This window comes from Corvus brachyrhynchos, unplaced genomic scaffold (genome assembly GCF_000691975.1).
Source record: "Corvus brachyrhynchos isolate BGI_N302 unplaced genomic scaffold, ASM69197v1 scaffold334, whole genome shotgun sequence".
NCBI classification, from domain to species: domain Eukaryota; kingdom Metazoa; phylum Chordata; class Aves; order Passeriformes; family Corvidae; genus Corvus; species Corvus brachyrhynchos.
Genome location: NW_008238316.1, coordinates 1,549,503 through 1,565,182, shown reverse-complemented (window position 1 = coordinate 1,565,182; position 15,680 = coordinate 1,549,503). Strand labels below are relative to the sequence as shown.

Sequence of the window (15,680 nt, the reverse complement as noted above, 5' to 3'; positions counted from 1 at the left end):
CCCACCCACCCCTCCCCTCTGCCACGGGGAAGCCATTCCCTGTGTCCTGTCCCTCCAGCCCTTGTCCCCAGTCCCTCTCCAGCTCTCCTGGAGCCCTTTTAGGCCCTGCAAGGGGCTCTGAGCTCTCCCTGGAGCCTTCTCCTCTCCAGGTGAGCACCCCCAGCTCTCCCAGCCTGGATGCAGAGCAGAGGGGCCCCAGCCCTTGGAGCAGCTCTGTGGCCTCCTCAGGACTCACTCCAGTTGTCTCAACTTTTTTCTCCAGTATTTTGTTTAAATGTTCCTCAACCAAAATGATTCCAGCACTAAGACTGCTTTATTCAACCTAAACAAGCACAGAATAACTGCAGCCCCAAAGGTGATTCAGGAAGCAAATATCCCCAAGATTTTAAACCCAGAGAGCAGAAAGGTGCCCCATGTCAGTGTGTGGGCCTTGGTAGAACTCTTTTAGCCATTATTTCACCTCTTCCGATTTTACACTGCAGTTTATTACCAGAATGCATTACCAGAACATGCCTTTGTTCCAACTTTCTCAACAAAAAACAAGCTGTCCTTGAAATTCCTAGGCGTAATGGAGCAGTTTTTGAAGTCAAATCATGATAAATCAAACACTCTTAAAAAAGGAAAAGCATTCCATAAATGAGCTTCCCTCCCTGCAGTTTTCATGACGCATTTTATGTTTAAGCAGCAATGCTGGTAAATGGAATCTTGAGGCAGCACCGCCCCTGCCCCAAACTCCTTACAGAAAAGGCAACCAGAACTTACTAAATAAAACAAGCTCTGAAGGCTTTCCTAAGGCCTTGCAGCAAAAGCATTTCTGTTCCTGTGGTTAACTTCTCTGTTTTTCCTAACAGTGCTTCTGCTTTACTCTCCCATAATCAAGAAGAGGGAATAAATAAAGGGCCTCTCTCCTTGGGAGCAAAGTAAGAAGCTCTTTAGCAAACTCACCATGTAACAGTGTCAAGGCTCAGCTCTATTTGGTTTCTGCTGGCTAATTTTCATTATTTTAATTTCTAATTATTTTTAATGAGGTGGCTCAGAGGAAACCTTCAGCCACGGTCCTAGACGAGCTGCTCAGCAAGGTCAAACAGCCTGAGCAAACACAACAACTTGGATCATCAGGTATTTTCCCAACAGAGACCTGTTGGATCATCTTCCTTTCACCTTTGAAACACCGTCAAATCCCCTTCCCATCCAGCAGTTCAATTCCTTGAAGGACTTCTCTCTGTTTTACAGCTAAAAGAACAGAGAATCATCTATAAAAATTAAAACAAAGGTTAATGAACCAGCTAACAATAAACTCCCAGTGTGGGGAGCCAACAGGCGAAGCCAAGAGCTCTGCAGACACCTGAGAGGAGAGAGTCTCCAGTGGGAGGTGGCCCTGCCCATGGCAGGGGGGAACTGGAAGATCTTGGAGGTCCCTTCCAACCCAGACCAGCCTGTGACTCCATGGTCACATGAGCTGGGGTTTGCCTGACAGCCAAAGGTCCCCTCCAACCACCACTGCCCCACAGCTATGGGGGTTTGCAGTTTCCAGCAGCTCCCTTTCTCCTCCTGAGCTCTTCTCTTCATCCCCACCATCCCAAAGGCCATCTGCATCTTCACAGTCCCTCTGCCACAGGACTGCCACCTCCAAGGGGACCAGTTCCTCCAAAAAGGGCTTTCACAGGACTTTCCACACAGGTGTCCTGCTCCCAATCACTGGAGGGACTCTCAGACTCACAGAATGGTTTGGGCTGGAAGGAACCCTTTGGGATCATCTGGTTCCAACCCCTGTCATGGGCAGGGACACCTTCCACTATGAACAACAGGTTAAGGAGTAGCTGGAGACACCTGAACTCCTACAGCACTCACTGTGTGTGGAGGTTACGAGGCTGCAGCAGCTTTTGAAAATCTCTCCTCAGGAACTTTTGTGAAAAGCCCCACACTCACATTTCTGAGGTGTCTCACAGTCACATTTCTCAGAGGCCCCACACTCACATTTCTGAGGTGTCCCACACTCACATTTCTGAGAGGTCCCACACTCACATTTCTGAGGTGTCCCACACTCACATTTCTGAGAGGTCCCACCTCACCCACACTGAGATTCTGACAGTGCTGGCATCAAGGCAGAGGAGTCACAGCCACCCAAAATTGCCTATATACTCCCCTTAATAAACACAATCACTTGGAAACCCCAAATAACCACTCATACTTCCTATATCCCTAAAGTCCAGCTCAATAAAACATTTGAATGGCCAGGGAGCAGTGTCAGGAGAGGGCTGTTCTGGTCTTTGAGTCACATGGCTTCAAAGTTTAATAAGAAAAGCAGCTTGGCCCACAAAGCTGTAAAAATTTAAGTGGCTTCAAGCACAAAAAGGTCCCCCCCAAGACTTGAGAGGGGATTTGTTTTCCTATTAACAGAGCACAACTTTGGGAAAAGTTCAATAACTTAGTCCTACCCCTCTAGAGACAGAAGGAGTTCTACTTTGACACAAAAAATAAGTGAGTAGCCCTGCAGGGAGAACAGCACAATCATCTGGGAAACAAAGAGCCAGCCTGAATCTTCCTGGGAAAAACAAACAGTTATCCTGAACCTTCTGGGGAAACAAAGGTATCCTGAACCTTCCTGGGGAAAACACAGGAATCCTGAACCTTCACGGGGAAACAAAGGTATCCTGAACCTTCCTGGGAAAAACAAAGGAATCCTGAACCTTCACGGGGAAACAAACAGTTATCCTGAACCTTCCTGGGAAAAACAAACAGTTATCCTGAACCTTCTGGGGAAACAAAGGTATCCTGAACCTTCCTGGGGAAACAAACAGCCAGCCTGAACCTTCCTGGGACACGATTCTGGGAAATAACTGCAATCTCCTCCCAAGTGCTCCTGAAATAAAACTTGGAAAAAAATTCCACTTCCATATGCTAATCACCAACTCTTCTTCCAGCTGCTGCAGAAACACTCAATCATTACTCTGAGTTATTTCATTATTTATCTTATATTCAAGTTTGCTTTTATTTAGTCAGATAAATTGTTCCGCTTGTTTTTATTTAAACAATCACAGGGAGTGCAATGGGCAATTTCAAACCCCTGACTCAGTTCCTAGCAGATTCTCAGCCCAATTTAAAAGATTTTCCATTTAATAAAGTTATACCCTCTAACTGCTGAAGGAAATTATTTTATTTGTTGGCAGAATAAAAGTTTATTCTTAACTTTTGACTGAAACAAGAATCAAACTCTAAACCTTGTCAGTAGTTGCGGAAGGCTCCTCAGCATCAATCCCTTACTTCCTAGGGCTGCTCCGCAAGACAGGAAAGGACAAAGTATTAACTCTTGAATTTGTCTTTCTGTTGATTTTTCCAAATTCTTCCTGAATCCATGAGAGTGTGCAGCATCCACAGCATCTTGGAGCAAGCTTAAATTGAACAAGTCACAGCTTGCTCATGTGCTACGATCCCATCATCGTGCAGGAAGAAGCAGCACCGAACCATTCCCTACCGACCCTCCATTCCCTCTATGTCTCCAATAAACCACTTTATCATCCCCAAATACTGCAGCAAACAAGAATTTATAGTGAGTTCGGGGCTCTGCTCCACTTCAGTGACTGTGTGCTGTCAATAAGACAAATGGTAAAATGGAAAAGTCTTCAAGGAGCCACTAAAGCCACTTTCTTTGATATGCCTGTGAAAGAAAAAACCTTGGATAGCTCAACATCCAACATGGAGAAAACCTCTGTGGGAACGAGGAAATGACAACTTGTCTGCTACCACAAAAAGCCTGACCCAGCAAGCAAGTCCAAATTATTTTCCAAAGAGTGGGAGCAGAGTTTGAAAAAAAACAGAGGGAACTTTTCTAGGGCCTAGAGGGGAGCAAAAATTCTGGATTTCTTATGTTTTGTTTCTTCCCCTCTGTGTTTATAAACATTTTAATTTTTAAAAAGTTTTAAAATTTTTAAAAAATTTTAATTTAGCTCCAGAGAGAGAATTAAACAAAGCCAACTCTCAGCATTCAGCAGTCTTAATTTCATGGATAGTCTTTTCTTCAACCACGACCCTTTGCATCGTGGAGAGGGGAAGAAAAGAAGAGCTTGTGAAAGAGGGTTTGGAGAGTCAGAGATGACGAGGGGCTGAGGCTGCTGAGCCAGGAGAAGAAAAGGTTGTGTGGAGATCTCACAGCACCTTCTAGGATCTCAGGGGCTACAGGGAAGCTGGAGAGGGACCCTGCAGCAGGAACTGGAGTGCCAGGACAAGGGGGAATGGGCTCAGACTGACAGAGGGGAAATTTAGATGGGATATTGGGAAGGAATTGTTCCCTGGGAGGGTGGGCAGGCCCGGGCACGGGGTGCCCAGAGCAGCGGGGGCTGCCCCTGGATCCCTGGCAGTGTCCAAGACATTGAGGCTTGGAGCAGCCTGGGACAGTGGAAGGTGTCCCTGCCCATGGCAGGGGTGGAATTTTGGATCTTTAATGTCCCTTCCAACCCAAACCATTCAGTGATTTTAAAGTATTCAAAGCCTTTTCTCCCCATTTCCTCCACATGGTTAAGCCCATCAAACACTTTTACAGAAGTCTTGGAGATACAAAGTGAGAATCACCAAGTCCCGTCCTCAAGCCGGACTCACTGATAATACTGTGGCCATTTTAAATAAGGAATTAAGTTATTAACAAGGAAATGGACACTTGATTTCGAAATTAAAGAGAGTGTTTGTGTGTGTGGCACACACAAGATCCAGGATGGCACAAGGCCAGAACACCTGCACTGATTCACTAAAACCCTGCCAGCACAACGAATGCCACGAGGGCAGTTGTGACCCTGAGGTGGCTGGTGAGGGCACAAGCTGCTGAGAGAGCCCAATTCAAGAGACCTCCACTGTTCACAACCCCAGCATGTCAATGCTAAAACCTCCAGCGTGGGAGCTTTTATGGATTGAAAGCCCCAGCAAAGCTCCTGGGAGCTGGCGATCCCTGGGAAAGCGAGAGTGGCCTTTCCAAATTGAAGAGGCAAGGAGTGAAATCCTTGCAGGCTGTTAAAGCACCTCACATTTCTCTCTGCCTGAACAGGTATTTCTGTTCCAGCTGCACTTGGTTCTCCAAAATGCTTCCTGAAGGAAGCTGTCCTTTGTCCTTATCTCCAATTCCATTCAGCAGGGAACACTCAGGGGGAAAAACACAGCCATGAAAGAGCGTCTAAAACTCGATTTACAGACTGAGGGTCCTCATAAAGAGCCACATAGAGCCATACATTTAAACTGAGTAACTAAGCAACCCCATGGCAGGGGAAAATGCCCCGCCTTGTTTCCTGTGTGGGCATTCATCTCCACAGCTGGGCAATTTCGGAGGAGCTTGGCATAACCTTTACATTAGCTGGCTTGTGCTGCCATGGCTCTGCATTGAAAACGGCATAAGAAGGGCTTTCACGGGCTATTTTCAGCTCTTCCTGAGAGAAATCCCTAATTGGAGAATCTGGGAAGGCACCCCAGTGAACCTGAGTTTGATTCAGACCCCTTTGAGATCCTGCTTAAACCTCCAGACTTTGTGTGCTTTGATCAGAGTTAAGCCCTGCTCCAAAATGTGGAGCTCAGGAATTCCAAGGCGAGAGAGACAGGTGAGTTTGGGGTGGGTTGGTTTGAACTGGACAAGAAGCGAGGCTGGGAGACAAACCAGTACCAAAAGGACAAAAAGCAAATAAAGACCATTATGAAAAGCTCCCGTTCCATTTCAGAACACGCAGCCCAATCAGCCAATTTATTTTGTGGCTTTATTCTGCCATTCTTCCACGTTTTTTTCTTTACTTTATATACAGATACAGTATCTCTAAAGGGTTTGCGATGCACAAATTGCCCTGCAAGTGCTGTGCATTGCCATTTTATTTTTACAGCTCGAGAAGAATGCCAAGCCATCCCTCTTTCAGGCAATGTGCTTTTAGATTGAAATAACTCCCCATTTTACAAGCAGTTTTGGAGTAGACAGGAGTCTTTAAAATCATACTTGTGCCTGAAAACACTGTAAAGCACATAAAAATATGATACTATGCCAAGCAGCAGCTAAAATTACCATTACCAAAAGTCATTTTTAAGACCATTAAAAAGCACTGGATGAGTCAAGAAAAGCCGCAATATCTTCAGAAGTGCTTTCAAAAGTTGATTAAACCTCCTTTTAACCATTCCTACGTGCCCTGATGCCTTGAGGTGGCCACCTAAAAACAGAGGCTAGACAAGAATAAGAGAATAAAAGCAGGTATTTATCTGAAGGGCCTTCAAGGCACACCCTGGGCACTCCAGAGGCTCCACCCAAGACGGACCCTGGGTCAGGGGTTCTTCACCCTTTTATGAGTTTGGTCCATTTGCATATCAGGGTTAATTCTCCAATTATAACCTCAGTTCATGATGTAATTACCCCAAGTTTGCTCCCCCTTTAGAGGCTTTAATTTACACATTTTGGGGCCTGGGACAATCGAGGTGTCCTTGGAGAGCAAACCTGGAGAGGTTTGTTCTGTCTGACCAGCGTGAGAGAACAGCAGCTGAGAGGGCACAAGGAACCTCAGAGGGACACAGCAGGCAGTCCAGGATTTGAAAAATATAAAAGTTAAAACCTAAGGCATCACCCCAGCATTCAAATTTCATCTTACTTTCAATATTTGTTGGGATTGCATTTTCCCTGTTACGCCTGTGATGCATTTAAGAAGGAACTTCCATAGAGGAGGATGAAAAATTTCTAATACTGGAAATTCAACTGATTCCTGGTACTATAAGCAAATTTTAAACTAAATTTTGACTGCTGTAGTACCAATAGTAAAAGCAACCTGGAAAAAGCAGTTGGAGATAACGCCTGACTTTCCTATTGCTGGATTTTCTTTAAAATCAAATAAATTGGCATTTATAAACTGAAACCTGAGGTGAGCCAATAATATTCAGCCTTGTCCTGTTCCTGAAGGGCAAATTTGTCAGTTTTAAATCTCAGGTTAAATGTTGAGGTTTAAAATCATATTTAATAATCAGGCTTCTCATCTTGTCCTGAAGAGTTTCTCCTGTTTCAGTCCAGACTTTTATACGTCCTCAACAGGCACAGAAAAACCTCAGTTTGTGTCCACAGAACTGATGGAGATGAGCTGAGGTGAGAGAAAGAAGCATTAAAAGTAACTTTTAAACTAATTTTAGGGAAAAAACTTTCATGGAACTTTGAGATGCACACAGGAATATGATTCCTTGTAAAACCAGATGTCAAATTTTAGAATATTTCAATACCCTGTGAATACCATTGAATGTATTTTTGAGGCTGTGATTTCAGTGACTTCCTTTAAAAAGCAGCACTTTGTAAATCAGGGTAGAAAAGTGTTACACAGACATGAAACCTCCAACTTTGGGGTTTTAAGATTCTAACCCCACCCCCAACCTAAAAATCAGCAACGTCCACATGTCATTCAAAAAAATGAATCAAGGTATCAGTGTCTGGTAGAACAATTTTGCTCCTCTGAAGTCACCTCTCCCAGGCCATAAATATTCCTGTAATTCCAGAACCTTCCCCTTGGTGCCTTTCCAGCAGGTAACCCAGGAAAACAGGCACTAATTAAGCTGCCACTCCTCGGACTGTTTGTGTTCCAGGGAATTAACCACCACTGTGGGGAGATTTACATATTGTGCCTATAAATAGCTCTCTCCTGACATCTCTAATGAAGGCAATGTTGATCAACATCTTCCTGTAATTTAATCAGGACCTCCAGCAGCAGTGGCAGAAGGTGAGGGTGTGGCTTTGCCATTCCAAGACATCCCCTTGTCTTAAAAGACACTCAGTTCCCTCAGCTCCTCAAATGCTCCCTCAGACTCTGCTAGAAACACCCAGACTAGCGGATTTTCACAAGTGCATCTTAATTACAACAACACTGTTTCCTCCCTCTTTCCCCCAAAATGCAGCCCTGTTCTGGAGGAACACGTCCTACCATCATGGGACTGCCCTGAATTATCCACCCGAAAGCAGAGAATTCTCCATCCATCCCTGCAGGAACAACCATCTGCACCACTGAGGACTCACCTGGATGTTGAAAGGCTGGACCTTGGTACTGGGTCTTAACTAAACCATGATTTAATTCCCACTGAGCACTGTCCTGAGGTAAGGCAGGGTGCTGTGCTTTGGAAAGGCTTCTAGATTTTAAGTATCCAACATTAACAATCAGAAAAGCCCCAAAAGGGCCAAAATTTTGGTTTTAAGCCCATTTCCAGGCAGACATGCAGTGGCAGAACCCAGGAAATGGCATGGAGTGAACTTCCTACTTCCAACGGAGTTCCTGTGGCTTCATAAAGTTCCCTCATTTTGCACAGAGGGTGCTGACACAAACTCAGGCATGGCAAAGTTACTCAGGCAAGGACCTGGGAAGTGCTGCCCTCCCAGCTTGGGCATAAAGGTGTGAGAGGAAAACAGGCTCCAAAGCCACAGGTCCTTTTCCCCCTCAGGAAAGGTGAAGGCACCTAAGACATTGTGCAGCTCCTGAGGCCCAGCCATTTGCATGTCCCCCATCTGTGAAAAACGTGGAGTAAGGAGACTCCACAGGAGGTGTCACCCTTGGAAGTGCCTGTTAACAAACTATGGTCCAATGGGTTCGATAATTGGAGCCTGAGCTGCTTGCTGACCATCCTGGAGCCAGCCTGTGTCCAAACAGCCTCAGTTAATTAGGAAAGCCATGAGGGCTTCAGTGCTGGAGAGCTACAGAGAGTTATTTGTGGTGAGCTGCACACTTCGGAGACCTAATTTGTTGAGCAGAAACCAAGGCTGTCTTGGTTTTATAATTAAAATTGGTCCTGGTCTACAATGCATTACAGGAGATGTGCTTTGGCTTCCTGTCCCACAGCTTATCATTCACGTTTTCAGGTCAATTTACAAAATATCTCCCAGTCTGCAAAAAAAAAAAAAAAAACAAACCCCACTCAAATTAATAAAAAGCAGGATGAGAAAGAGAAAGGGAAAATGCAAAGTCAGTATTTTCTTCAAAATTTGTTTTAGGAAAACCTTCTGGTGAAAAACATGAAGGGGGAACTTAAACCTCTTTTGTTTTTAAGTATTTATTTAATAAGCAAACCACAGCCTGAGGTGGAAGAACGTCCTGGCATCCTCTGTTACTCCTGCCACAATCTCCTTATCCTTGTCTTCGGAAAGTTTGGGCCCTGTTAATCCAAAATGGTCTGGAAATTGCAAAATGTGACAGCCTTTGATTGCCTTTGAAGCAATTTAGGGTTTCTTTTAATGGATGGAAGGTTTACAGGTATCTCCTCTGGAAAGCAACGCTGTGAGGGAGGAATTATGGGATGGAACAAAGGACTGTTGGACTCAGCACCTTTCAGCTCACAGCGGTTCCAAGCATCCATCCAGAGAGGATTCCCAAAAAAAGGGATGTTAAAATCAGAGGCGCTGATCATGGAATCCTGGACTGGTTTGGGCAGGAAGGGACCTTAAAGCCCATCCAGTCCCACGGGCAGGGACACCTTCCACTATCCCAGGTTGCTCCAGCCTGGCCTTGGACACTGCCAGGGATCCAGGGTCCTGCGCACCCTCCCAGGGAACAAGTCCTTCCCAATATCCCACCTAACCCTGCCCTCTGGCAGTGAGAAGCCATTCCCCCTTGTCCTATCAAGGATGCTGCTGTGTGGACTCTCCAGACTCTAAACACTAAAAGACTCCTTCCAGAAACTTCAGTCAGGATGATTTTTTTCTGGCTTATTTTTTCTTTGATAACATCATGGAAATTAAGTCTAAGCATGGTTCATCTGCTGTCTGAAACCTTTATCATCAACCAGCTGATAAATTGCAAGGAGAGAGTCGCTGGATTTCTGCTACATTGGAAAAGACATTTCATATCCCTTGCAATATTGACTCCAAAGCCTGAAAATATTTACTTCTCCATTTTTACCTCCTTAGAAAACACTTTCAAAAATAAACACCTTACAGGACATCCTGATTACCATCAAAATCTCTGTCTGGCACCACTCTTGGGAGAGTTGAAGGCATGGAAAAAATGTCATTCCCTACAAGGCAGCAGTGGAGTCTCTATCCCTGGAGGGGTCCAAGGAAGGGCTGGAGGTGGCACTCAGTGCTCTGGGCTGGGGACAAGGTGGGCATCGGGCACAGCTTGGACTCTGTGATCTGAGAGGGCTTTTCCAGCCTCAATGACTCTCTGAAATAGCAGAAAAATATCATAAATTCTGCTCCTTGTTCTGGCAAGAAGCTGAACTTGCATTTTGTGTCTGTCTACCTCTGTACATTAATTTTATTTTACCCGTGTAAATCAACGTAAAATGTAATTCAGCTCCTAGTTGCAAAGACAATCAAAAATTTTTTAAAACAATTAAAAAAAATAATAAAAACGTAATTAAAAGGAGGATATTTGCTGGGAGAAATTAAGACTGATCATCTGTCCTTGTAAAGACACAGCTCTGCTCAGTGCTTTGGCTCCTTTGGAAAATGGGAAATGCCAAAGTAATCTCTGCCTATCAGTGATCCTTCCAAAGACCTAAGGACACATAAAACCCTTCTCCAAGCAGCACCTGCCTGGAAAGCACAGGATTAGGAGGTGTCCTTGCTAGGTTAGCTTAATCCAGGTGCACATCTAGGGAAGTCTTCCATCAGCAAGGATGGGCAGCATAAAAAAAAAGGTGTTTTTTCTTAATGTAATTTATAAAAATACATTAATAATTTGGACCTGCAGGCTGCCAGAGGCCATCAGTAGGAGGACAAAAGTGATGCCTAAAGCTGGACTCAGTTTCATTTCTAATAGCTGGAAATAAAAGGATCCAGGGCAGCTTTCAAATCCTTTCTGTAAGGTTTTCCCCTCCAAGATAGCACTGGAAATAATCCTGCAGATGAGACAGCAATTGCACGGGTATTTCTGTAGGATTTAAAGTCTTCTTGGAGTTCAGTAATGCTCTAACTCTTCCCCTCCTAATCCCATTCAGTTTTTGAAGCCCTATTTTTTGATTTTATCTCACCCACAGACAGTGATAAAGAGGCAGCACACCTGACACAGAGCTCCTCAGCCTCTGCTCCAGCTCCAGGCTGGCTGAAATGGAGAGCTTGATTAATTTTGTATTAGCCAGCTGCACAATTGGAAATAAATCCCAAGCCATTGATTACATGGGAAGAACAAGCAGATAAGGTATTTTCTTTGCAGATCTCCAGTACTTAATTATACAAAGGTTCTACCCACAGGCATGGTGAGAAGGCAGCTGAGCACAGCTCCGGGAGTTCTTTATTATTTTCTATGTGTGATTGTTCATGTTCTTTAAGTCCAAAATTAGGTGCTGGTTTTGGTTGGGCACAAGATTCTGGTCCACAATAGGTTTAATTCTCGATAAAGAAGAAACCAGTTGTTTATCTGAAGCCATTCACGTTTTGCCTTTCCCTGGCAGTTCGTTCACAACTATTTTAATTAGCAGACAACCATGGGGTCAGTGACTATGTGGAGCTTTGGAAAGAGTTTGGATACTGAACAATTCAAGGATATTTAAAATACACTGGTATCACCACGTTTCTTGGAGCACTCAGAGTGTTATTACCCCAGCAGAGCCTCTCCTCACCTGTTAATCACCATCTCCTGAGCAGAATGAAAAGACCTAGGCTTGGAAACCAAAGTGCTCAGCCCCTGGAGCTGGGAAACCACTGCCTGTGCCACTCTTCCCATGGATTTTCTTACCTAAACAGACCAAATTGGAGATCTGAGGAGAAGCTGACTGGAGCAGCATCCCAGAGGGAAGCTGCTGTGTCATCCTGATTAGCTCCATTTGATTACACCTTCTTAATTGCTCGTGCACCCAAGCTCATTAAATGAAAAATAATCTTGCTTTCCTGCAGGGTGGGCACTGGAGGCTTGAGAGATGGACACCACTGGTGGAAGCTTTGAGAGACTGCGAAGAGCAAAGGCGACAAAGGCCACATCTGCTTTCAGTGGCCACAGGACCCTTGATGTCACTGGGAGCCCAGGGCCAGAGTGTTCCTCATTAACTTCTCAACTCTAACATATAATATTCATTTTTAAATCATTCCATTTTTTTTTCTTTACTGTTCACCCAGAAATTATTCCAGAGCATTTCTGAAGAAAAACTCTGTGTTTCCAAGCCATGTGGCACATGGAGAAGCAGGCTGACTTCTGCAGTAGAGACCCCACCTGCAGAGCTTCCCCAGCCCTGGGGCCCAGCACAGGGAGGGCCTGGAGCTGCTGGAGAGAGCCCAGAGGAGGCTCCAGGATGAGCAGAGGGATGGAGCAGCTCTGCTGGGAGGAAAGGCTGGGAGAGCTGGGGGTGCTCACCTGGAGAGGAGAAGGCTCCAGGAAAGCTCAGAGCCCCTTGCAGGGCCTAAAGGAGCTACAGGAAACACGGAGAGAGAGTCTTGACAAGGGATGGAGGGACAGGACACAGGGAATGGCTTCCCAGTGCCAGAGGGCAGGGCTGGGTGGGATATTGGGAAGGAATTGTTCCCTGGCAGGGTGGGCAGGCCCTGGCACAGGGTGCCCAGAGAAGCTGGGGCTGCCCCTGGATCCCTGGCAGTGCCCAAGGCCAGGCTGGATGGGGCCCATTCTGTGAGTTACACTCTCACCCTTTACTGCCTTGACTTTACTTCCACAGCAGCCATCAATCACTCTGAAATGTTATTGTGCTGGCTTTGTTGATAGTGATTTTGTTTACAGTTTCCTCTTCACTGAAGTGCCACATTCTGTAAGATCTGTTCCTTATGAGACACTCACAAAGTACCTTTGTCCTGGTAGGAAATCTATCCCAGTTCAATGAAATGGGGCATCAGCAAATGCTGTGGAGCAAAATGCTACCGAGTGGGAAGAAGAGGCTTTTGTTTGATAGATGGTTTAAGAGCATTAACTTGGAGTTCTCTGTATATTTTCTATGAATACAACAACAACATTTTTAAAAATCCAAAAGAAATAAATAAAAAAACACCCCACCTCAAAGCATTGAAAAAGCTGCTTCCTTTGTGTTTCTGTGTGTAAGAGCAGAGTACCTGCACAGAATCACAGAGTAATTTCAGTTCAAAGGGACTTTTTAAACTCCCACCCCTGCCATGGGCAGGGACACCTTCCACTGTCCCAGGCTGCTCCAAGCCCCAATGTCCAGCCTGGACTTGGGCACTGCCAGGGATCCAGGGGCAGCCCCAGCTGCTCTGGGCACCCTGTGCCAGGGCCTGCCCACCCTCCCAGGGAACAATTCCTGCCCAATATCCCATCCATCCCTGCCCTCCTCCAGCTTAAGGCCATTGCCTGTGTCCTGTCACTCCACAGCCTCATGAAAGTTCCTCTCCAGGAAATGCCTCTTTTGATTTATATTAGGCACAAAACCCTTCAAGTTGTCAGAAAGTTACAACAGGCACTGCCCAGATTTGTGCAATTAATTCTGCAATAAAAAATAGTAAAGGAAAACTTGGAAGGATTAAAAAAAAAACACTGAAGAAAGGGCAGAGCTGAGGTTTTTGACTTGTGGGTGTGAAACTTCACTTTCTAAACAAAACACATTGAGCTCTATAATAGAAGCACATTGAGCTCTATAACAGTTCAAGTGGCAGGATCCCAAGCATTTTATGGAACAAAAAGTCTGAGGAGTCAAGAAATTTTTGCAAAGAATAAAATGTCTTAACAGTAGTAAAATAAAATAAAACAAGAGTAAAACCCATTGTTTCTATGTAGGAAGGCGGGAGAGTGTGATTTAATCACCAGGAACTTTATGTGGAAGAAAAAACCACTCCACTCTCTTTTCTTTGATTTTATTTTTTTCCTGGAAGTTTTTTCAAAATTTCCTGTGATTTGGCAGCAATCAATTTTTGTGCTGTGTTATTTGGAATTAAATCAAAAGACCAGCCACTTCTCCAGAAACACAATCAGGCTGAATTAGCCTACTGGTCCCAAAGAAAAGCAACACCAGAAACCTTGGTTTGAGTTAACACCAGCTGAGGGATCAAATTAAATATTGAAATGATGGAGCCCTGACTTGTTTAACACTCTGTGTTTCCCTTTAGGACCAAACGAGTCCCTTCAAACAGCTCTGCTTAGAAATAAGGTGTGAAATTACCCCACATCAGACCTGCCCAGCAGGTCACATCATTAACTCCTGTCCCTCTATTTATCCCGGTAGAAGGGACAAATAAATCCAATATTTCATGTTGCATCAATATTGCTGGCAAAGTCAGCAGCAGCTTATAAATCAGAGACTGAAATGAAGATATTCTGGTACAGGATCAAAAAATGTCTGACATGGCAGGGGCTGCCCAGGGAGGCTTGGAGTCCCCATCCCTGGGGGTGGCCAAGGAAGGACAGCATGTGGCACTCAGTGCTCTGGGCTGCGGACAAGGTGGGGATCACTCCTGGGTTCAGAGGTCCTTTCCAGCCTAAATAATTCTGGGATTCTATGGTTTCCTGCTCACAATGTTTAAAGATGCCCAAGAGTTTGCAATTCCTCAAACTTAAACCCCGTTAAGATATTCCTGAAATGAGAAGCACCATTAAATTCACAAAAGGGAACTGAAATGGTATTGGAGGCAAACACAAACTCACCCCACAAACCCCTTCCTGTGCAAATCAGCTTTCCAGCATAATTCAGACCAGAACCGAGCCTTCAGTTGCAGAGAAATCCCATTCATCTCTAATCCAGTTGAAGAACACAGTTTCTCTCCTTGCTTCCTTCTCCACATCCTCAGCCCTTCCCATTGCAGTCTTGTTTAACAAGGTGCAGCAGGATAATTTAGCATTATTTAAACATTTGATTTCTGCCTATGTGTATCAGCTGTTCATCTCCCTGCCAATTTAAAACCCTCCATGCCTCAATGTACTATCTAATAAATACTGCAAAGCACTGAGAGTTTTTTTCCCTTACTATTTTTTCCAACCTTACCCAAAAGTTTTCTTTTCACCATGGAAAAAAAAAAATAAAAAGAAAAGAAAAGGAAAATTATTATCTTTCAACAGGGATTCCCCAGAAGAGATGAGAGAGAAGGTGTTTGCCTGGGAGCGATCACACCTGGGCATTCAAAAATTACAGCAATATCTGTGGAAAAGGTGTGGGGGAGAGAGTTTGGTTTGGGGTTTTTTGGGGGTTTAGGTTCAGATCCCCAGATATTTCCTCACCGTGGGCATTCCATGTAAAATCCCAGAGAGTTTCCATGAGCTTCAGTCAGGAAAAACCCTGCCTGTGTTTAATGCCAGACAACAGCTGAGCAGTAACGATGCCCTAATGGGAAAATGATTATGGCAAAAGGAACGCATTAAACTGAGCTGGGAGAGCTCAACCCTCACGATTATTGCCCAGGCACAGGGGATGCCTCCCACTGGAGGGGTTATGGGTTCTTACCATGACTGTAAAGTTACATGCTAAACTTGGGTTGCTAACCACCACAGCTGCTTGTCTGAATTCTCCTCAGGACAAAGAGTAGCTGCAGCCACCTGCACTGCTACATCCCACTGCACAGAACAGCAGAGATTCTGGAATCCCTGAGGCTGGAAAAGCCCCCTGGGGTCACTGAGCCCAACCTTGATCCCCACCTTGTCCCCAGCCCAGAGCACTGAGTGCCACCTCCAGCCCTTCCTTGGACACCTCCAGGCATGGGCACTCCAAAGCTCCCTGGGCAGCCCCTGCCAAGGCCTGAGCACCCTTTCCATGCAGAAATTCCTGCTGCTGTCCAAGCTGAGCCTCCCCTGGCCCAGCCTGAGGCCGTTTCCCCTTGTCCT

General features: G+C 45.1%; 1 protein-coding gene across 15 annotated transcripts in view; it reads right to left on the bottom strand.

Moving 5' to 3' along the window:
- PCDH15 (protocadherin related 15) overlaps positions 1-15,680 on the bottom strand; it is a 572,690-nt gene that overhangs the window by 261,364 nt on the left and 295,646 nt on the right. The window lies entirely within an intron of this gene.